General features: G+C 42.2%; 1 long non-coding RNA gene across 1 annotated transcript; it reads right to left on the reverse strand.

Moving 5' to 3' along the window:
* Positions 1-815: 815 nt before the first annotated feature.
* LOC139833359 (uncharacterized) lies at positions 816-6,524 on the reverse strand. Its single transcript, XR_011748992.1, has 2 exons — positions 2,171-6,524; positions 816-2,034 (listed from the first exon to the last, which is right to left on the reverse strand). It is a non-coding gene; the product is annotated as an uncharacterized lncRNA (long non-coding RNA).
* Positions 6,525-6,745: the final 221 nt, after the last annotated feature.

The following is a 6,745-nucleotide window of genomic DNA, read 5'->3' on the forward strand; positions in this document are numbered from 1 at the left end:
CCAAACACTCAGCAAAGCATACAAGCCACATGATCAATCAAAGGCATTATACAATGCAACTTTGCAGACAAGATCATAACACACAAAATAGACATGGGGGTACAAACAATTTATATGGGGGTACATGTAAGATTTAGATACCCAAAGTAAACAAACCAAGCTATAGAATTTCGAACCTGAAATAGCTAGATCCATGCAGACAGTAAGTTGGTGGACTTGGATTCTAATATTTGGTTTCGAAAATAAAGAATATACCAACAATTATTTAATATTAGACATCAAAAGGTTATGTTTTAATTTCCAAAGCTGGTGGATACCAAGTTGGAGAGACAGTATGAAATCAGCAGCAATCATCAGATAAACCAAGTTGTGTTGCTAATTAAGCATTCATCAATCAAACTGGAAGTGGGAAATTCCCCAGCAAACCGAGAGATGCAGTCCAGATCCCACTGAAGAAGCACTAACAATCTTTAAATGCAATCCAATAACAAACAAACGAAAATCATATTCAACAAAGAAAACACTAATCGAGAAGAGGAGGAAGTAGAATGTTCACTGCAAACTAGCCAATTCAGAACCTTCGCATCTGCCTTGTTTTGGAATATATATAGGAGCAATTGCTAACCTCTCTCTGTATAACAACATAATCCACTCAAGTTAGGACTCGGCAGGGATCTATGAATTAGTCAATATATTTCTTAATATACAAGTGAAGACAGAGAGCAGATTAGGTGGATCTGTTTGTTGAAATTCAGTATCCACGCACACCACAAACTGATTAGATGTGAGTTGGCCTATTAAATTGACCAGAAAAATAGGCAAGTGGACAAACCAGTGATCATGAACAACAACAAAACCAGCAAATCCAGACATCATCTCAAAATAATTCGTGTACATAACTGTAGGGATCTTTTACTGCCTTCAGAGCTCATGTACATGCAATCTGACTTCCTATCTGCTAGTGGAATAAAACACAGCTGAGTGCATTGATAAAACTGAAGATATTGGCATGAAAACCAACTTCTAGAAACAAACATGGCAACAAAGTAAAGACTTCTAACTGAATTCTCGCATCTCCTATGTCGGGCCACACCAAAAACAGATGAGAATAGATTCCATCCAAACAAAGTTGTAACAGAACAGAGACCAATATAAACTTCAGGGTTACTAATCAGAACATCCAGATGTGCACGCAACTAAAGACTTCAAGCTGTACCAAAGAGAATATGCCACTGAATGCAAGTTGAAAGTTGAAAGTTGAAACTGTAAGCTGCCGTAGAAGACGAAATCAAGTAATAATATGCTTCAAGATTTTTTGATTAGTCAGAACAGTTGGGAAAGCAGACATAGTTGATGGCTTGAAGCTTCACAAAAAGACCCCCCAGTGAACCAACGTTTTGCTAGATCTTCCAACTCTCTTTGCACTAAGAACATCCAACACTGCAAATCAATGACAAGCCCAAATATATAACCCTATACTTCAAAAGTCAGATATATGAACTCTCGACTGGAATAAATGCCATAAAGTGTGAAACAGTTGTTGGACTGTTGGGCCTACCGTTCTTCCATAATGCATATCAGATCAACATCCGCAAGTACCCTGCTATCATTTACCGTGCAAATGCGCTTTGGGGTGAAATCAAACAGAAGAACAATCCATAGTCAATAAAAGAACTTCAAAGGTAGAGTGTAAGATAGAGAGCACTTAGTTTTTCTCTTGTAGGATGTGCCATCTAATTGAAACTCCAAAGCATCCTCAGAATCATTGTACCTCCACAATTCAATCTGAATGTCCAAATATTGCCTCTCGGTGAGACACTTTGATAACCTTTTACGTTTACAAAGTTGTTGTGAATTGAGAAGGTAGTGTGTTAAGATCTCCAAAAAGATATAATACAACATCAGGTTGGACCTAAGACATTACTGTACATTTTTTGTTCATGGATCAAATATTGAGGGAATCGGATAAGCTTGCTCAGCTGGGAGATAGACAACAATCCTTTGGTTCCAGAACGAAATCCTCCATTTTAATATCTGTGAGAGCACATAATTGCAGATGAAGGGATATGAAGTCATAACTAGGACGTTAATTATCAAAGGAAGTTACTAAAGTTTGTTCAGGTAAAAAAAAAGTAAACCACCGATAACATGATGAAGCAAAATGGGGCACCTTCGCCAAGTTGTGCAAGTCCAATATCTGGAGAACCAACAATCCATTTCAGAATTGGAATTGGTGTACACTCAATTGAGAAAGAAATTAAATCAGAAGGACTAATTATCCCAACACAATCTGTAACTTCTCTGGGTCCATCCCATTATCAGCAATCCAATCCAGCAGCTCACAAGTTTCAACGAGATCACATATAAGCACACATAAGCACCGAGCCATAACCAATAAAGTAACCGCCCTTTGCCATAGAGGGCTCAAGTTCCAGACCAGATCCAGTTCTGCAGCCAACTCGTGGAGGCGGACACAAAATGAACCGAACATCCACAAAACACTGACCTGGCTCCCCGTAGATTTATTTTGTTCCCTAGGGGTAATCCAACTCCTAACTAAATCCTGTAGTCAACACATGCAGACAACCAAAAGCACATGGAAAGATAGAAACCGAATCAAACAGAAAGATGGACGATAGATTGCAAACCAAAGGATTTAACAGATTTTCAGTCACTACCAGCACAGCCTCAGGGAAAACCAATCTGCAACCATAGGAAGGGTAGAAGCAAAACCTAAATCAAAGACATGGTTGGAAAAGCAGCTAAATAACATTAAGACAGAAGAAGTTATAGGCTTCAAATGAGGAGTGTAAGAGATCAATAAGTCTTAGTCGGTTGTAGGATGTGCCACTCCTTTTAAGTTCCAGATTATCCTTAGTTTCATGCACCTTTCCAGATCAATCTGTATTTAGAATATTACACCATGTAAGATAGGTTATCTATGTTATGATGAATTGAAAGATAGTAGATTAAGAAGCTCTGTAAATAGATTAAAACTCATTAACATGTTGATTTGTACTCGTCAACTATGAATCTAGAACCTGCATCAAGCAAGAGGAATTTCCATAAACTTTTCATTAAACAAACTAAAGCATGCATCAAGTGATGATGATGATGAGTGGGTAAAGGGTAGCCTGTCTCGGTTGGTAAGGTTGGTAAGGTTCAGCTAGGCAACACCGGGTCCCAATTGCAAATTATCACTTTTGAGTCAGCATCTGCAAGAGCTGAGGATTGATAGGGTGAGAAAACTAGTATCGGGAACGTTCAGCTGTAAAAGAAGGGAAGACGGCAAAGTTTAGTGATAACAAGGAACCATCATGCCAGGGAAAACCGCCCGCCAATAGCAATTTCTGGAAATCACCAATAACTCAAAATCAGCAGGAGACTAAATTTTAAATAGATGATTTTTTTAATCTAGGAAGGTTGATTATCCAAACATAGATCACCAAGAAGGTAAGTCTGAAAGGTGGATTCCTGCAGTCCTGCTGAGTATAATTCCGAATTCTGGGAACCACCAACAAAACGAAATCATACTTCTCTGAGATTAACTGTACTAAATAGTTAGTTTAAATTAATGGAGTGGGGTTGATTATCCAAACGCCTGAGGGATAGGGGTAAGCCTCATTCAGAATAGACTGGGAGAAATCAGGTCCACCGGTGACAAACCGTTCAAATGGATGTCTGCAAAAACATAGAATTACCAACGAAGGCAGAGAAAACTTTTATCTCAACAGTAAAATAGTTGAGGAGTTCAAAAGATGTGAGGTCACAAAAAGGAAAACCGGAAATCCCACCCAGCCGCACATAATTTTCCAATTCTGGAGAAGAACCAATGATACAAATCAGACTAAGTGTGCACTAAACTGAATTTTGTGCAGACAAAATGATTATCCAAACACAGTCAAAAGTTTACTGATACGAATGATCATAGATCCAATCCAGCTTCTACCACATAACTTCAGCTCAGAGTATCTGACCAAACCAAAATAACCATTGAACCATAACAAACCAAGTTAGCCATTGAGCAGTAAAGCAAACCTTAACTTATCTATCAACAACCATTTGGCCCTTCCTGCGCATCTCAAGGAGCACAAACAAATACCAGAAGCGAGATCAGCTGTTACAATATAATATAATCAACGCAGGGCCTCAAATCAAAGTCAGATCAAGGGACATGACCAGCCATCAGAAGAGAACGCCAGGGAATCCAGACTAATCTCCTGCTTATTCATCTGTAACCACCGAAGGTAACACATAACTAACAAACTGATCTGACGGAGCATGGAAACTGACCTCCTCAGGTTCTTCACCATGTGATGACTAATCTCTAGTTCCAGATAAGATCCACACTCCTGCAACCAATGCATTGTCGAGGCTAACACAAATGAACCGAAAAGACCTCCCACGGGACACTAACCTTACTCCACTTACAAAACCCAGGTAGGTCCAAAACTCCCCACTTATATCCTGCAGCCAAGATGCATAGCTACACATAGCAGACTTATACAGACCACATGATCGGAAGTACATACAACGAATAAAACTACAAAGGGATAGACAGCAAACCAAACGATTTAACATATTTCAGGCCACTGCCAGGCATGTCCGGGGTAAAAAGGATCTGCAACATGTTGGGCAGAAACGGTAAACCTTAATCAAAGCTACGAACAGAGGTAACTAACCAAAATAAACAAACACAAATAAGAGCGATAGAAATTGAAAGAGAGAACGGTGTTTTCTCAGTTGTAGGATGGCGTTAGTTTGAAGCTCCAGATCAACCTCAGGGTGCATATCAATCTGAATGTTCAAATATTGTTCTGTAAGATGATTTTATCGCTAGGAAAGTTATGATGAATTGAAAAGGTGAGTAGATTTTAAAATATCCTCAAACAGGGTGTACTCAGCATCAGGTCCGACTTGAATTCGGCAACTAGAACCTGCAACGAGCAAGCAAGAGACCTTCCTATGAATTTTCAGTTGAGGGGGCTAGAGCTTATAAGAGAATTAAAAAAAGTATTCATCAAACTCTGTTTGGGCTATTAGTGAATCAGGCATAGGCAGGGATCAGGCAGACGATGGCAGGGTTCGACGAAAGAGCAAATTATCTCCCGTGGCCATATCTGCAAGAGCTTAAGGTTACTGAAGGGAGATAACTGATGTATTATCGAAGAATTAAGTCTGAGAAGAAAGGTCAATTAAGGAACCGCTGCAGCATGCTGAACCAAAATAGACCTCCCTGGCTTCCGATAAGACGTATAATTCCAATTTCTGGAGGCCAGCAGAAACCCCAAATCAGAATTGTGGGGAAACCAAATCGAACTACACGGGAGTAAACTGAGTCTGAGAGAGGGCTCATTATCCGAAGGCAGAACGGAGGTTCCCCACTCCTGATCACGAGTCCACAATCCAAATTATAATTTCTGGAGAACCAGAAGAGTCCCAAGTTAGATTCGATGGAAATTTCAAATTACAGAGGAAATTGAGTTTTGAGAGGGGTTGATTATCCAAACGCAGAATTGAAGATCCCCAATCCTATGATCACCAGTCCGATCCGTACACAATTCCAATCTCCGGAGAACCAGCAACAGTCCCAAAGTCAGAACTGACGGATACTAACGCGAAGTAGGGAATTAATTCGAGAAGGTAAGAAGAAATATCCAAACACAAATCCAATTCCCAACAATCCAGCTTCAACCCGGGACATCTGACCATACCAAAATAGAAGTAGTTGAACAATAACCAATCGAAATAACCGTGGGACATAGCAGAGCAAACCTCCTCCATGATTGGATTCATCTCTCCAGAACGTTCACCACCCTGCTGCTGCATCTAAAGAAGGGGCCGACGAACAAATCCCACAAACGAGGTTAGCTGATACAATAGGAAATCGACCAAGGGCCTCGAATCCACCTCGGGTCCACGGACGACGGAATTCATGATGATCCATAGGCAGGGCTGCAGGGGGGCTCAGCAACATGAATCCAGAATCGGTTGGATCGGAATCTGAAATCCACAGGGGCAGGGTGACGGAACCAATGAACTAATCTCACCGAGCACGAGAAACTGACCTGCCTCGACCCTCAATCTCCCTTGAGCGCCTTGCTACTCGGGAGGTCCAATTAATTGCAAAACTAAATCCAATCCTGCAACCGACGAGGGAACACGAGCGATCCAAATCGAAACTAGATATGCAGGAACCACTCTCAGGAAAACAAGAGGTCGCAAACCAGATAAACTTGGTCGATCCAGAGACGCCGATCGAATCCGATTCTTCTCCATGATGATCCAATCGAATCCGATCCTTCGAGGAGCCGCGGGGTGGCAGGCCGAGGAATCTGCGGGAGCTGGAAGGCAGAGGCGACGAGGAGCAAACATCAAATCGAGGCAGAGCGCGATTCGATGGAACAAGGAATCGAGGGACAGGAGAAGAAGGAGGAAGAGTTCCGCAATCGCGAGGAAGGAGAGGGCGAGGCGCAGGCCACCGAGACCCCTGACTCCCTGAGGAAAAGGAGCGGAGCAGAGCGCGGGGTGGAGGAGAGGCGCGCACCTAGTGGCCTTTTATAGCCGGAGCAGAGGCGGTGGGCGAGCTGGCGCCAGCGGAATCCTTACCGGACACGGCGGCGCTGGCGTCGCCGCTGGATTAGGCAAGGCATTGTTGCGCGTGCTGGGGCCGGATCGGGAACGGGAACGGGTGGGCGGCGGAAACCAATTCAAACACAGTGGGATTGGTGATCTGCTCGGATCC

Source organism: Lolium perenne, chromosome 1 (genome assembly GCF_019359855.2).
Source record: "Lolium perenne isolate Kyuss_39 chromosome 1, Kyuss_2.0, whole genome shotgun sequence".
Taxonomy (NCBI): Eukaryota; Viridiplantae; Streptophyta; class Magnoliopsida; order Poales; family Poaceae; genus Lolium; species Lolium perenne.